Source organism: Amblyomma maculatum, chromosome 1, assembly GCF_055883805.1.
Source record: "Amblyomma maculatum isolate TAMU_Amacu chromosome 1, ASM5588380v1, whole genome shotgun sequence".
Classification (NCBI taxonomy): Eukaryota; Metazoa; Arthropoda; class Arachnida; order Ixodida; family Ixodidae; genus Amblyomma; species Amblyomma maculatum.
Window position 1 is genome coordinate 314,167,253 of NC_139344.1, and position 17,644 is coordinate 314,184,896.

The 17,644-nt window shown below is 47.9% G+C and overlaps 1 protein-coding gene across 17 annotated transcripts in view; it reads right to left on the reverse strand.

The window, feature by feature from the left end:
• PMCA (plasma membrane calcium-transporting ATPase 3) overlaps positions 1-17,644 on the reverse strand; it is a 489,190-nt gene that overhangs the window by 164,479 nt on the left and 307,067 nt on the right. For 14 of the 17 annotated variants that reach the window (XM_084603899.1, XM_084603850.1, XM_084603721.1 and 11 more), the window contains one exon: positions 7,546-7,594. The exons of 2 other annotated variants lie outside the window; for them this stretch is intronic. The gene's annotated coding sequence lies outside the window, so the exon portion shown is untranslated. Of the gene's footprint in view, positions 1-7,545; positions 7,595-11,566; positions 11,657-17,644 lie in introns of those variants that run through there. One more of the 17 variants, XM_084603200.1, reaches the window with a different exon arrangement.

Genomic DNA, 17,644 nt, shown 5'->3' on the forward strand with positions numbered 1-17,644 from the left:
ACTTTTTTATTGGTGTTTTCATCTAATCTTGACGGGAAACTTGAGCGTCCCCCCATTTTCTTTCTTGTTCTGTCTGCACTGAGCAATGAGTTAACGACGGACAGCTAATCGCCAACGCGCGCGTTGCTTCCAGTCAAAAGCAACGGATTTTCCCCGCAGGTCCCTCCTTCGCATCATGAATATACAGGCTCCGATGCACCGTCAGGCGCATCGTCTGCAGCAACCGCCGCCATTCTCGCAACCCTGCAATTTTCTAAATTCGGCGTCATCTGCTACCTGTGCCGAAAACGATCGATGGCTCGACGATTTTGCTGCCACGGCGCCAGCGTAATCAACAGCGACGTAGTAAAACGTCTCCCTTCGTTTGTTCAACGGCACTCATCTCCTTCCTACAAACGGGAGCAGTTGTGCGGAAAATAACAAATTAAAAGCGAAATGCAGACGAACACTGGAAGGTTCGCGTCCAAAGACGAAGCGGAGGGGGAAAGCTTTGAACCATTGATGAAGCTATCAGTCTACTGAATTCACACAGTGCGCCTCCGTACGTGCCGTCGCACGCTCGCTGTGCCATCTTTCCATATTGAATGGACGAGGGAGGGAAGTCAAATCCGGCGCAATATTTGGGGAGCCCACTTGACGGTCGAGCATGACTTCGTCATTCAGCTCCCTGTGAAATCATTTCCATATTATTTTCCCAATCACGCCACTAAGGAAGCTCTTTGTTCTCCGCTTTTACCGCGAACGCATAAGTAACTCCATATCGAAAAAAAAAATATCTTTCGTCGACCGTTGGAAACCTCATCAGCTCGAAGGTGGTGCCACGGGAGTGTCCACCTATGATGATGCTCATATTGAGCTCGAAACTCGACAGCTACAGGTGGTCACCTAAATAAAAAATGCCACCCGATAATCAAGCATTCAAAAAACGAAAACGTAATCGTGTAATTGATGCTGTAGGAATAGACAGATGGATTTATTGAAAGGAAAGGCAGAGCGGTTGGCCGGAGTAATTCAAATCTGGCCTGCTACTCTGCACTGGGGAAGGGGAAGGAGAAAAGAAAGAAGATCGTGATGGGTGACGATGTGGGAGAAGGCATATGAAATACATATCTACAGGCACAGTGGCTTGCTTTACCAGCGCGAATCAAGACCGGTGGTGCACAAAAAACGGCAAAGAGCACGCACTGTCTGGACATCCCTTGTCTTGCCAAGCGCCCAGCACCAGTTCCTCAGCTCAATCCTCCGGTTCTACCAAGGCATAACTTATGCGGACATTACAAATTATTTACGCCTCTGGAGAAGGGCACTCCCGGGACCCGCCAAAGGTCTCGACAGTGCCACCTTAGACGGCTGGCTCCAAACTGGGTGATTTCTAAATCCCGCCATACACAAGGACCCGACATTCACGGGTAGGTGCACATTCTGCAGATAGTATGCTGACCTATACCACATAGTGTGGGCCTGCCAGCAAAATACAAAAATAAAATCTATAAAACAGCCAACTATAGGGAGGGCTGGGAAGCGGCCCTGTCCAGCTCGGAGGCCCAGCGTGTCCTGGTACAGAGAGCTCGGGCAGCGGCGGCGGCCAATGGCGTCCCGGAATAGGGTCTGCCACTCAGCTTCACAACGAAAGGCACCTTCCCAAATCATGTCATCGTAAAAAAATGTTTTCTCCTCCCCCCTCCTCCGATAGAGGCCTCTTGTCCAAACGCTTCAGGGAAGCGGCTAGCACATTTCTTTCACACGCATACACTGGGCACACCAATAACATATGGCCCACAGTCTCTGGGACAAGTTGAACCTGTCCAAATAAATGTAAGTAGCTGCGCGTGAAAGCCGCGTTTAAACGAAGTTCAAGCATGCATGATGACGCGGAACATAAAATTTCAATGTTCCACCGAGCCTTCTTAGAAACGGGCGTCTTTAGGGAAGTAACGCTCTCGGGTATATGGTGCATGAATCTTTCTGATCATCTGTGGCTTTTCTACTGGCGCGTTTGTAGTTTATCCTCTTTGTCGTTGGCAGACGAGTGACTCACAAGCCTCCAGCGAGTATAGGACGGCACCGCGAGCGTGTTGGATCGAATTCGATGTTGTGCTGCATTTGTATACGATTGGAAGGCGCCTTTCGGGCTCGTTTCTCTCTCAGTTTACGAGCAAAGTTACGGAATCGACTGCTCGAGCCAAGGAGGTCGAATTCACAAAACTGCGCGCAGGTCAAGGGCGATGTGCAATTGGACAGCGTCCGCCCATGGCGATAATCATAATAACGGCTCACTGCCCTCCATGGACACACTGTGCGCGGGAGCTTACGTCTAGCGCTGTCATGTGACTGAGTGCGTGGTTTTTGGTTTGATTTGGTTTTGGGTTTAACGTCCCAAAGCAACTCGGGCTATGAGAGACGTCGTAGTGGAGGACTCCGGAAATTTCGACCACCTGGGGTTCTTTAATGTGCACTGACATCGCACAGCACACGGGCGCCTTTGCTTTTCGCCTCCATCGAAAAGCGGCCGCCGAGGCCAGGCTTGGGAACAGTAGTCGAGCGCCGTAACCACTGTGCCACCCCGGCGGGGAGCGTGGTTTTTGTGAAACAGATCGTAAACAAAAACAGCCGGCCCAGGTGCATTTTCGTGAGGCGTCGTCTAATTTCTTGCGCGAGCGTTCCTCTGCATGACGGCAAGGCATAGAAAGAATCTTGAAGTGTAAGAGCAGACGATGGAATTAAAACCTTGGAGCTAACTTATTTGTCTCATCATGAGATTTTCCTTCCTTTTTGGGCATAGCATCGTAAAATATAAGCCCTATATAAGCCTACGTATATTTCCCCAAGTTCTTTTTGAGCCTAAAGATACAGTGCACGTTGGCGACCGCTATCAGCATGAGGACGCGGTACCCTAGGAAGTAAAAGCCTGACACATAAAAAGGACAAAAACACGAGGAAGACCTAAACGTGAAACAATAAGAATTTATGTGGCTGTTAGTGGAGAAGAGAAAATGTGAAGTGAATAAAACGAATTGACAGAAGAAAAAAAAACAGATTCAAGACTTTTCAAGGCGAGGCACCTATATGGCTTATTATAACGGAACGTGGCAATCTGCGCTATCCACTGAAAAACAGCTGGCGAAAAATCGGTGTGTCGTCGCCAGGCAGTTACGCGGTCACAGTGGTCAGTCAATGAATGTGCGCAGTACACCCAAGTAAAAACTATTAATCCACCTCTCAATCCAACATAATCAATTTCACTCTTTCTCATTCACAGAGCGTAAGCAATATTAAGTGCCCTCCGAGACTTTTGTTGTGATCATTATTTAGAGAGTAGAAACTACACATTAGGCAAAGTCAATGTATATATATTTGCATATATCAGTACTGTTCGCTACTATGTATGCACACGTCAATGCAGCTCACACTGGTACACGGCGCAGAACCTGTTCCTGAAAAATCAGCACACCTATAAGCACATCTATAAGCACACCTATATGGTACTTGACTCGCTCGCGCAGTGCTCTGCCGCGATGCCCGCTCCACTAGCTTCCTCCCTGTATATATAAAAAAAAATGTTTTTCATCATCATCCTGTCGAACGCGCCACAACGCGATCGGCATATTATACCTTCTCTGATGGCGCATCCTCTTATGACGAGGCATAGAATTGAAGACGCACATAGCTGGAAATGGTATGACACCACAATGAAATAACCAGAAGAAGCAAATTTCGAAGCGTGGCACGACGAGGCCGCTGCTGCGCGCGGTTTCCCTCTTTGCTTGTTAGCAAGCTCCCTCCTCTCTGGCGTTTCCAAAACGAAACATATATACAAAATTCGATCCCACGTCCTTGGGAACAGTAGTCGAGCGCCGTAACCACCCCGGCGGGGCCTCTATAGGAACGTCGCGCGGCGAAGAGATGCCACAAGCTGCAGACGAGAAGAAAGAACCTTCGCAAATACCTTAGACGGACTTGAAAACTATGTAGCCAAAGTTAAGTGTCTCATCGAATTTCTAGCAGTGTGTTTTACAGGAAAATGAGGGCGGGCTAGATCCGGGCCAGGCCTTCCTCGAAACCCAAGGGACGATCGGCTGGAGATCCGGACTATCAAACTAGCTGTATATACGCAAACTACATCAAAATATGATGCTTTTCTCTTCGAGTGTGCCAATTCTCGGTCACTGCACACGTTACCCTGCAGTTCGGTGTGGGCGCTGGCGTTATTCATGAATTATTTTTAAAGTGTGTACCATGTGTGGTAACGTCTTCCACTTGAGCTCTGAAGCGTGCCTTTCATAAGTGGTTCACACGAATGGAAAGGCGCAGTATTGTCATGGACACCTGATCACGCCGTAAGGGAAGGAAGGTGGGAGTCAAAGTGGAGCTGGTTACACGATGGACAACGGCGACGACGCGAGACCCAGGAACGGGCGTCAAAGAGCTGCGCTGTATATATATAAAAAAATCAAGAAGTAGAGATATATTAAGGCCCGTCCACCCACTCGGAAATGTTGCGAAGACAGGTGCGCGCAACGCTAGCTATTATCTTCCTCGGGATGGCACTAAGGAGATAACAGCTGATGAGAGTATTTTCTTCTCCAAGAGTGTCCGCAATATTTCGGTCCAATGACGCACGAACGCGATAACATGACAGAGGCATTGACGCGAATCACACACAAGGCACGCGTAAAGATGGCTGGCCATGCCCTATGAACTGCACTTATTGCTCGTCCTCCCAGTTATTGCGCGGGGTCACAGCAGCATTTCGCTTTAGAAATATAGACGGCTATAGTTTGCAGTTGTTTTCATGAATATTTATAGTGCTGGACTGCAAAAATTAACCTTAACATAATGAAACCACCTATGTCCGTCCGGTTCTTCCCGAACAAGGGAACTTATAACTAAGCGATCACACACACACACACACACACACACACACACACACACACACACACACACACACACACACACACACGCACACGCACACGCACGCACGCACGCACGCACGCACGCACGCACACACACACACACACACACACACACACACACACACACACACACACACACACACACACACACACACACACACACACACACACACATATATATATATATATATGGAACACAAGGCCCCTCCGTGTTGCTAATTCACTCCGTACTATACATTTTTTCTCTGAATATTTGATCTGCCGTCTGAGTGTGACAAGAAAAAGAAAACAGCTGCGTCTTCAGCCTGTCCGCAACAGGCTGCGATTTGTAGAACACGTAATAAATTCCACGTCAAATACTTGTGCACACAGAAATAGCCTGCACGCATGTTTCTGGGCCGTTCGGCCTGAAACAGCGGTCGTGGCCCTTAAGCAAGCAGATTGTTTGCGGACGTATTAAACCACATACAACATGTGTTTTGCGAATTTCTAGAGCACTATAGCTCAGCAAACGTTGGCCAGCTTACCAATTGTTCTACACGAATGGGCATTTTTTCCAGATGCGTCACGCACTAAAGCATATTTGCGTATGCGATATATTTTGCAGCCTCTATGCAGTTTCAACTCAACGAAAGTTTCGACGCAAAGTACGAAGAACAACGCTATGGGTAAAAATTATAGGGTGCACTTTGGGAAAGTGCGATAAGACGAAAGCGTCTGTTGTGCGGTGGTCCGGCACCGCTTTTTTTTTTTTTCCTGCCTCATGTCATGGCGTCATAGTCACACTCATTTCAAGGCACGATATACTACACCAGAAATGACGTCATCATTAATTTTACGGACGACATACTACAGCACTGATTACGTCATAATTTATTTCAAGTTACGACATACTACACAACTAAAGCGTTACAGACGGATGGACGGACACGATCGCGGGCCACGAAAGACTTTCGCCTTTAAAAACGTCCACGCTATACAATATTTCTCTCATCATCATTGATCGTTGCGCGCCTATAGTCAACTACCGGCGCGCCAGAATACCTGCGTGTATAGCGCTGGTCACTGTTGCAAGAGATCTTCGCAGGCATCAAGAACAGACACGATGTATGCCGCGGTACTAATAGCACACGATATGTGAAAGCGCCTCAACAATGTGGTGCGCGCAAAAGAAGCGCAGCAATGTTCACGATAACAGTGGTCGCCATTACATTCCTGCTGGGCCTTACTGTCGTTGCGGATTTTGACGAAACGACATTAGCAAAGTACGCATCATTTGAACGTTGCTCCTTGCTGTCAGCCATAAACTGCGGTCACGAGCCTCTTTCAACTGAATGCTCGACGCTTGTAGCTCCTCCAACGGCCGCCCGGTACTCGGCGAAACAAAGTGTCCGACTGCTCTTCATAAGGGCGGACGACGGCAGCACCACAGGAAGGAACTCTCATCGCGCCATTCAAGCATGAAGAATAGCGTCAGCTAAAAAAACAAGGCCCGTTTTACCTTCAGACCGACGGCAAACGTGGCAGAGCCATCACGTTACAGAAGAATGCCCGACAGACTGCACTTAATGTCACGAACGGCCCGCAATGCACCGAATATTTTCGTGACGACCACGGAATAACTATTTTTGGCACTTTCCCTGTTTTCTTTCTAATCGCAACATATTCAAAACCCAGAAGGACGTCCTAGGTCCCATCTTTTCTATACTCCGCGAAACAGCGATGAAAGGGCAAACAAGACTCGCGATATAGTGAGGAAGATAAAGGAAGGAGCGTCAGATAACATGTAATAATTAAGTGTGGGGCCACAAGGCGCTTACAAGGAGCGGAAGGCATTGACGTCACAGAGCGCGCTCGAGAGATAGCGTTTATCGGCGTATGAGCAACGACAGTAGTCTCGGCGTGCGTCACGTCTTGGCGAGATATCCCTTCTATATTCAACGCACCTGCGTGCATGGGGCGGAGAGCGAAGACTCATCCTCGCGTACACCGAGGCGAATCTCGAGGATAGTGCAGACGGGCCCAATTTTGGAGGTGATGCCGATTCCACCTAACATGAGGAGAGCCCACCGTTCACAATTTGATTTAGCACTGTAGACTGTGTAGCGCATGCGCATTAATTTGTGAAATATAGGAGCGCCACTGTCGCTACACAGTGTCGTTATGATTGCAAAGTCCATCCCTATACTAACACGAGGGACTCAACTACTAGTTATTACATCATGTTAGTTAACGCAAAAAGCCCCGTTCACCGAAAGTCTAGCGTTGTGAGCCAAAAATTACAAGCATAACGTTGGCAGGTGGTAGCCACTTGATATGGGATATCCGAACCAGCCTGCCAGAACCCACATTACGACCACGCAAGCACTGCATAGGGTTAAAGCGGGCCTAATCTTAAGTGGCCACCACCGTGAACAGTATGCTCCACGCTTTCAATGAAGAACGATAATATTGCAGCGTATATGTAATTTAAGCGCATCAATACCCGATACATTCCCCTTTTCGCGGAGAATCAAAACTGAACTTGCCGACACAGCTCGTTCTGAACGCGCTTCGTTTAAAGCGAGTGTCCAAGCATGGGTGAGTGCTCTCCCGTTCACAGTAGAGAACAGTGCTGTGGTAAAAGACTCACCAGTGAGCGCTACCTCTTCATGGGTAGATGAGCTTATCATGGGGAAGCCCTGCAGGGAGACAGGAAAGAGTAGTTTTAGGATATCACTGCTACACTTCTCATTTGCGGGTTGGTCGACACCATTCAAGACAACACATTCAGGCAGCAAGTTCTAATAAAGGAAGCCACTGACGTCATCACAGGAAACGTGCCGGTGAACTAGGCCCGCATCCATGTGCAGACCACACCCGAGAAACTCCCGAAAAAGCACGAGGAGAGATCGCGAAAATTCTCGCGCCCTGCGCTCTTATCTGACTGCAGAGGTCACAGCTGGCCTTCTTAACCAGACAGGCTGTCCTTGGCTGCGCGCTCTATCAGTCGCCTTCTGGAGAGAAATGATTTCATGTTCACACATCGCCGTGATTAAGCGGCGTCCTGCTGTGTAAGGTCGTGAGTTCGATCCCCGACCATGACGCGGTCGCGTTCCGACCGAAGCGAAACGCAAAAGCTCTGATGTAATCAACTCCGTGATGTCTAAAGTAATCAGGGCCAACCATCGCGCAGTCTCTGCGGAATGTCCAAGTGAACAAACATAAAGTTAAATAAAAGGGGGCTTTATTGTAGCCGATACGTTAAGGTCGGAAAAAACTGCCTCGTGATTGTTCGTACGCTTGTGTAGCATTTGAAACTATAGTGCGGGAATCATTCTCGACACCATGCTTGTTATATGCTTTAATATAAGGGTCCTCCATCCTGTAAGGCGAAGCATAAAAGCCGACAGGATTTTTAATACAGCACTCTAAAAATGCCAGCGCGCTCAGCATTCAAAGTCAATACTGCATTACGTTTTGTGCCACAAAATCTAAACACAGGAGAAAAAAACGGTGCAAGTCGCGAAATGAGCAACCCTTAATGCAGGTTTATGCAAACGCAAGTTTAACAAACTTTGATAGCAACAATATTATGAAGGCGAAGCATTCATTTCCAATTCGCCTGTCAAGATCCCTGCTTGTTTAAAAGATAAGCTGCAAGTTACCTGTAAGCAAAGTAATGAACGTGATGACCAGTGAACGATAAAAAAAAAAAAATGCTATGCTATGCTCCATGTACTACAAGGAACCAAGGCAGCCCTTTTTTAGACTTCCAACCGACTATCTTAACTGCCCTTTTGAAGGCGATTGACCAACCGCTAAGAATAAAATTTGCTTATATGGTCGATAACAGCATAGAGCAGTAATTATCAGCGCGAAAAATAAGACCTGAGCCGATAGGCACCACGCTGCCACAGCTCGTTTTATCACGCCAGTCACTGCATTTCGATCATGAACTTGGCTATCACCTCGGTTCCAAATTTCAACCTCACGAGAGCCGAGAGATTTGATGTTATATTAACAAAAAACAGTGCTTGATAACGCAACCCTATATGGCAGCGTCGCACGATAGGGAAAAAAAAAAAAAAAGCAAAGATGTCCTTTATTCGAAACAGCCTTTAGAAAAATAAGTTCGTCGCTCGGAATTTGCCTATATGAGCCTATCGCAGTGGTCTGTGGTGTGCAACTGAGCACAGTGCATCGCCGCAGCCACTTAATGGTTAGAATACTATGTGCCCGTCGAGCCAAGTAAATAAACGCGACCTATACTTCGTCCACAAGGTATCTGCAGCACTGCGAAAGGAGCCCTTACAATTGTGCTCCTAAGTGCCCTTACGCACTATAATAGAGAATTGAGCTCCTACTGTCACCCCCGCAAATTGGGGGGGGGGGGGGGGGGGAGGCGCCTAGGAGCACAATTGCAGTGCTTTGGACCGGGGTGCTTTCGCTGGGCTGCAAACATCTTGTGAGACGAAGTATAAGCAGATCGCATGGGGAAGTGCTGCCAAGGGAGATATCGCTGGGCTAATTGGTGTCTCATGAAGAATTAGAAAGACTAGCGCACAGGAACTGTACTTATGTGCTGCTGTCGTAATAAAATTTAAATTCATGTCTAGAATTCATCTTTATCTATTTCTTTATCCGCGTACCACGCACTTGTTTTCCTAATTAAAAAGCGGCAAGGTTGTAAGCATGGCATGCATGACTTCGGAGCAGCTGGTTTGACCCTCGAATCCACACTCGCCAACAGGAAGGTTATAAAAGGAGGTCTGCCTCCCACCAGCCATATCGGACACTGTTGTCATGGCAGAGTTGAGAACAATGGAGTCACGGTTGGACCTTTCAGATGTCTTCGCTGTGATTCTCTCGACGCCCCTCATCACCGCGCGAGCTCAAATGAAGCCGCTCGGAAACAAAGCGCCGAACTGGAGGACAGATGAAAATAGAGGACGCAGCGAATGCGTTTAGTGAGGTGACAGAATTAAAGGGGGCTAGATAAGTGGACTGGAAGTCGCTGACCGGGTGCAACCCACTCCGTCGGGCGCCAGTAATTAACGCATGAGCCACGTTCAGAAAAAAAAACAAATGCGCTCGTAGATGTTTTATTGTCCAAAATAGGGTCACCTACGTGAAAGCAGTGTTGCAGCTGGTTCTGAAAAATTTATCATTGGGCGCCTATGGAAGACGACCAGGAGTGCTTCGTCCGACGGAAGTTTACCGTAGGCTCTGCTGATAAAAAGTTTCACACAAAGTGAGCTGCAAACACACGAATTAGTAGAAAAAGACGACTTTTTTCAAAATCAAACAAAGACTGCGCCATTTCAAACGTTATCAGGCAGCCCATCAGTCTTCCTTTTCAGATGCGTCCTTACACGCCTTACAAAGAACCGACATTTTCGAAACTTCCTGTGCAACATTATTAATCATCCGTTCTCGCTGCAAACACCACTGCAACATCATGGAATAGCAAACAGTACTAACAGTGAATGCGGAACTGTTTTTATTCAACTGCAGCATAAATCAGTTTTAAGTTAAGGTAAAGAAGAGAGGACGAAATGCTAGCAAACAAAGGACAAAAAGTGAACACTCTTTATCGCAGGGGCACTTTTCTCGACAGATATCGCTGTATACCTGCGGTGACAAAAAGGCAGATTGCAAAGTGTTCCGAAAGGAGCCTTGCCATATGTGCCTTTAGAAACAGGAGCTCGAATTCTCGGCAAGAACGACGTTGAGCGAAGAACAGTACTGAAGCAGAAATGGAGTGAACCGAATAAATTTAACATGCGAATGCAACAAGAATGGGAATGTGCGCACGAATTGACTCCACGGTATCCGCAATGGCGCTGCTAAAGTCTCCATATCTCTCGAAGCCGCCGCCGGCGAAAGCAAGTAGCTGCCTAAATAAAGAAAACAATAAACATAATGTAAAGAAAAGGAAAAAAGAGAAATGAAGAACAAACAGCACGGAGGTTGGAGCGGTTCTTTCGCTCGCTGGTGTCGAAACAACCGACAAGGGAACAACGCCCCCGATCCGTCATCACGCACCTCGGGAGCATCGACACACGCGGTAGCCGAGGGTGCCCCCCCTATTTCGACTCAACCGACAGTTAAAATACTTCGCCGGGCGTCGCATGCTCACGCGGTTTTCTTTTGCGCGCTGAAAAAGCGGAGAAAGAGCTCGGCTTCTTCTCCGGAGTAGCCTCGACCCTGGGGTTTGCCAGTCGGCCATCCCCACGGGGAATGAGGATTATGCTCGACAAAGCCAGTGGCTGTGATCGACTTGACTGTTTCACCTGCTGACGCATGCAAGCGAAGGCGCACGTAGTTGCCCATTTGCTGCGAGTAAGGAAGCTGACCGAGTTCCTTTTTAGTGTGCGCAGTAGTTGACACGTCTGCTCTGCCACTCCATTGATCAATATATTTACCTCAGCAGTTTTCTTTTTGCTGTTTGACATCCCGCTAAAGATGCCCGCACCTCTGAGACTCGTGAAATCCGGCTACTCATGCCGCAGCTTAACTAAACAGCGCCAGTTGGGAATTCTGGATTCGTGCTGCCAATTGACACGGCTGCTTAGTGTAATCACCTCGTGCCGAGACATCACAACGGTTGAATGCAAGTATCAGTGCGGCATCGCTCAAATCTGACAGCGCTACTGTCAGGAGCAGCTCACCTTCGCCTGCGGGAAATCCTTTGCGGGTGAGAGCGAATTGAGCCTTGACGGTGCGAACGCAAGCTGCTTCTGCAAACCTGGACGACGGCGGGCGCTGGGAGAGAAATGTTCCGCACCCTGTGCAAGTGACCGGCCCGTAATCGCGCGCAGCTCCTGGCGTTATCGCAGCCCACTCGACGGCATTGCCGGCCGATAATGCAGTAGCGAGTTATGCGCCAAGCAGCAGCCTCTATACGTGGTCGGTATAGGAGAGGGAAGAAGGCACGCTTGTTGGAAGATATCGGCTCCCGTTGCGCATCCACATACGCAGGGCGATGTAGGAGGCCTCAACGTACAGGGGTTTAAACATAAACGACGGGCGCGAAGAAATGTGTGCCTCGACTTATGCCGTAGTGCGACACAACGTGCAGTGTAGCGGTTGACTTTGCTCTCCACTTTTCTCAGGGAAAACTACCCAGCTGCGGTGAGAAGCCTCCGGGGCATTGGAAACCATGCATGAATGTTTTCTTACCTAGTGTAGCCTTGGTGAGCCGCAGTAATGAGTTCGAAACAGCTTTGTCTATTCCTGGCTTCTTACAGCGAAAACTGATTTACGCCGATTTTAGGCTTTCTTGAATTTCGTCAGGCCACTTAAGAAGAAAATACAGCCTTCCTTGAAGCAACTTTTTTTCTTTGTGCCCACAAACGGCGTACTCAACAGGATTGACAGCAGAAGACATTGCTCGCTATTTTTTCTTTGCTCACAGATGATTAAAGAAGACATTATGAGGGAGTCCGCCGAATACACGTCACTCGTTTTAAAAGCGCTGACGACTGTGATTGCGGGGAGCACATTGTGCAAAGAGAAATGCAGCGAAATTTCCCGCAGCTTCGCCAGGTTCTTTGTGCGACAAGCCCAGTCGCGAATGCTTCGCTTCTTCCTTCACACGTGTTGCACACTTGGCAAACTTTATTCGTACATATATCCACAAATAAAAAACACGGCCTTCCTGCCCTTTCGCTCCATCGTCACCGCTGCCCATCTGGTTCGCCTCTTGGGACGTCCCCCTCCCTTCGTCTAGATGTGGCGTTCTTGAGGATCGCATGGAGGAGTCACGCGCTGGAACCAGCACTTCTGCTGTGTTTCTTTGCAGAGAGCCTCGGATGAGTTAAACCGTGTCTGACCATGCTTAAACGAGCTTCCGCTCTATAAACTAGGCTCAGGCTTGTATGAGTCTCACCTGTTGTAGCAACACAGCATAACAAAGCATGACAAAGATTCCACTTGCATAACAGGGTTTAACCAGCCGACGGCACCTTTCTCCCGAGAAATCAAAACATTACACGTCCAAAAAAGGCAGTTGTACAGAGAAGCTATTTAGCTCTTATAGCGCCATGGAAGCGAGTCAACATGAAAGTACATAATGAATTTACAAACAATCACGTGAAACATTACTTTCACGGCTGCTTCAAAATTAAGAGACACATTGATTTTTGTGCTCCCAGGCGCGTACCGTAGAGATTACTTGTAAAAACACACTTGGTCCACGCATAAGCTACATGTTGAGCGAAACCATCGTAATATAACGTCAAAAACATATACTACGCAATCAAATATAAAACATATATAGTAAAATATGAGAATAAATCTGCAAAGTCGAGCGCCATGCTAAAAAACGCAGGAAAAGATAAAGAGTTCCTGCAGTTAGCTCAGGGCTGTATGGTTGCGACAGAAACCATCTTAATAAACTACGACGTCTTTCGACAGCGCGTTGGCTCATGCCCACTTTTTATCATCCACAACAGAAACAAAGGATTGGGACAGGCTCAGTAAAATCACCTTGTTTTAGCTCCCCTCGAGAGTCGAGACAATAAGTAAACCGTCACCAGTCCGCATGCGTCGCGCCGAGAAAATCAACAAAGCTTCGCGCAACGACTGGTCAATTAATTGCCTCCAAACGGCACATGTTTCAAGCGGGGTCAGTACGAAGCTACACTCGGTGAATACGCGAGGCTGCCGATCGCTTTCGGGAGTTTGCGCAACTCCCCAGGCGTCCCTTTTTTTTTTTTTTTTGCTATAGCTGGAGTTCTTATCTTCGCTTATTCCTTTTTTTCCCCTTTTGACCGTCTGGAAAGCCGCAAGCAGAGCTCTAAACATTATGGAGGCCCGTACTCGTCATGAGGCACAGCAGCGGTAGGGAGCGATAAGGTAGGCTAGTGAAAAGTGCTATCAAAATTTTGAAATAGAACTAATTCTGAAGACTCCATTAAAATTCAGAACCCGCCACCGACATTTGCAAACTGAATTAATGAAACCTCCTACAAAAAGGCAATGAAAAAAAGCTTCACAGTTTTACAAATAATGAACTAACTTCCCCCTCACTGGTAGCCGTCGCTGCTTTGAATGCTTCCCCTCTGCACTTAATTTCACCCCTAGTTGTTGATTAGCGCGTATGGGAACCGGCTGCCTTGATAAAGCGGCAACTCTTGGTTCGATCTACGCACCAATGAAGGTTCTGATTACCTACATAGGTGTTTGATCGCTTTCTTTCTTTCTTTCTTTCTTTCTTTCTTTCTTTCTTTCTTTCTTTCTTTCTTTCTTTCTTTCTTTCTTTCTTTCTTTCTTTCTTTCTTTCTTTCTTTCTTTCTTTCTTTCTTTCTTTCTTTCTTTCTTTCTTTCTTTCTTTCTTTCTTTCTTTCTTTCTTTCTTTCTTTCTTTCTTTCTTTCTTTCTTTCTTTCTTTCTTTCTTTCTTTCTTTCTCACTAATGAGCTCCTATTTCGCTTCTTAACATGCGAAGCGATTGAATTCGCTTGTAGTCATTTGCAAGCGTTTCATGCTCATTGTGGCTGTTTGAAGCACACTTTATTGTTCTGTTGTTTCATGCCTAGATTGACGAGGCACAGAAGCGTAAGCTCCCAATGTTCTGTCGTGTACACACGCATTCAGTGCGTAGTTGATTACGGCTGATATGAACGTATTATATACAAGAGCATTCTTTTGCTGGCTGAACGCTCAGTACTGACTTTGTCACTGAGAGGCGAGAGTCGATCGACACTAGAAAAGTAAACGCACTAAAGGAGTATAATGCATAGCCAACACTACACCGTCGAGAAAAAACAAAACAACAGATGGCTTTCTTGAAAACATGTGCCTCACTTAAACTGGCAGGATCAATCAATCGTTTGAATAGAAAACCGGTGGGCTTCGTTCATCTGGATTTGGCACTGCTGCCCAAACGCTGCTTGAGCAAAGCACTAAGACGGGGGGCAGATGACGAAAGGTAATTCAGCCCCCTTGGAGCCACCCCCGCGACATCATCGAGCCGGCGGAGAATCAATGAGTGACGTCACACGCTGACGACGGCGGCCAGCCCCGTGTTGCGTGACTAATACGATTTGTCCGGAAACAGTTGAGAGGCCACCGCTGGAAGCCAATTTGTTAACCTTCGAGCAGCAGAGGTACCGGCGTTTACTGGCCCTGTGTACAAACCGGTGTGTAAGCAAAACTACCGTGCTCGCGTGCAGCGATTCAGGGGAAATCCTTGTGTCGCGCAGTCAGCCGCTGCATGCAACTGCACCACTCGGGCTGGACTTTTTCGTTTGTTTGCTTTTCGGGTTTTCGTTATCCCTCCTTCGTTGTAGAGGGTCTAAGCATCAACTGAGGAAGCTGCAGCGAGCTGAGGAAGAAGAGCAGAGCGAGTTAATTATATCGTAGTGGGAATCAAGGAAAAAGAAACAGGTAATGCATGAATACAGAGGCAACGCTAACATTCCATGGCGTTGCGAAATGAGCTGCAAGGAAAAGCCAGCATAACAGGAAACAGTAGGGAGTCACGTGAGTGGTGGGGTTAGGAAGTTTGCGGGAACAAAATGGTTTCAGTAAGGCTCACTAATTGAAGGGACATGAGAGAGGACGTCCAGCGGACATGGTAATACCGACTGTGTCCCTTTTAACGAGAAGACTGCGAAATAAACTTTACGGCCAAGACAACGAAAAAATGGGGGGGGGGGGGGGGGTGCGAAGGTTCAGATACTCAAAGCGTGACTTGAGGTCCGACGCCACCAGTATTCAAGACGTCACCTCGAAGGCCGTGTCGTTTCACAGCCAAGCGAGGCCGACGGTGAATCTGTGTTGGCTAGAGGTTGAACTGCAGCGGGACAATCCGTCGGCATGTTCACCGTGAGGTGCACTCGCCACGTCGTTGTCAGTAGAGTGCGCCTCTGCCCACTTCCTCTTGAGTTGCCAGTGTGAATGCATACAGCATCAGAGTGAACTTCTTTGCCGCTTCTGTCCACTGGGCTGTGTCCGCTTGCCGCATAATAATAATAATTGGTTCACATGAAGGGGAAGGCGCAGTATCTGTCACACTTGCGCTGTGGACACCTAAACGGCGTAATGGAAGGGAGGAAGGTGGGAGTGAAAGTGGAAAGAGAGAAAGAGCTGAGCCGTAGTGGAGGGCTACAGAGTAATTTCGACCACCTGGGGATCTTTAACGTGCGCTGGCTATAGAGCGATATACGACCACATTATCTGGAACTGCGCAAATGATCCGCCGCAGGCGGAATTAATACAGCTCCCTTCTCCCGAGCAGTGGGAAGCGGTGCTGGTCAGCTCGGACCTGAAGATCCAACTACGGGCCATCGAGCGGGCTAATGAGGTCGCCGCCAGCCATGGACTAGCGGCCATCTAGTACGTCTCTCCTTGCTTGAGCGACGAAATAAATGTTTTGCAATCCGATTAAAGTGCGCTGACACTGTTCAAGAATATTTTGTGCTTGACGGCCCTACGATGTGTACAGGGCCCGGCTCTACTACGCAGGCTGTTGGGAGGCCCTAGCGGCCACGCTTAGTCCAGCGTGTGGTTCAGTAGATGGCGTGAGTGGGCGATATTGCTGGTGGGGAGGCTTGAGAGTCAAACATGTACAGCTGTCATCTAACAGCGATAAGCGTGCAACATGGCGAGAGGTCGCGTAGGCGCACGGAGAGTGCTGTCTGCTAAGTTGTTCCAATAGCGAGGATACATGGCTGCCACAATATCTGTTCGCAAAAAAAAAAAAAAAATAAATAAAATCCTCTGGTACTATTTTGCTTGGTGCCTCTTTTATCGTGTTTCCTACCTCACAGAGGGCTGCTCAAATCTGAAGGTTCGCTTTCCAGGCAACGCTTTCCACGTATTTCCTTTCTTTTAGTTTTTCTTATCTTTACTATGTTTCGCCAGCGCGGCCTCCCGCAAAAGGAAAAAAAAAAAAAAAGGGATGAAAATGACGTCTTATTCAGGTGCATGCGCTCTGGTGTCCGTCGGGTTTTTGCGAACAGATATTGTGGCAAGGCGTGTGCTCTCGTGATCGGAAGAGCTTAGCAGACGACGCTATCTCTCGCCGTGTTGCACATTTATCGCCGTTATAAAGCGTTGACCAGCGGTTTAGTCGACGCTGACCCTATATTATTAAAAATCATGACGGCTGTCAGCCTCCCGTGCCACAAAGGAGGAGCAGCTCCCTTGCATCCACCATTACGTGCTTGAAAACATCCACTGCGAGTCGCCCTGCGTCTCAATGGCGCCGTCACAGAAATTCCTTCGACAGCGTTCCCATAAGTTAGGGCTGCCACCAGCTTCCACACGGCCCGCAGCACCACATAGCGGTTGAATGACCGCATCATAAGTACGCCCTTGCACCGAATCGGTTTGATGTTTTTCATGTTGGGACAAATATTTATGTCCACTGCTTCGTTTGTTCTACTAGCCGTATGTCCGCTCTTGCACACAACTTGTGATAGCTCTTCCCCATCACAGACGATCAAGGTTGCCTGCCGTTTCATCCGACATTCATTTCTATTTGTCAAGTCCTAAAAAAGAAAAATGGCCATTTTCGGCCTGATAGCCGCTCGCGCGGTTTCAGAAGAGGCAAAAAATACACAATCAAAAGTTGCGCATAATAATGCGACAGTACTGCCTGATCAAAATAAAGTCGTGTTCCGCTTCGCACTTTCCTTCCGCCAGGAAGACAGCACGGAGGCAACAACACTAAATAGTTTTATTGCGAAAGCAATACTGCTCGCACTTTCAAGCCTTTGCGTGACCCGACCGCAGTTACGTC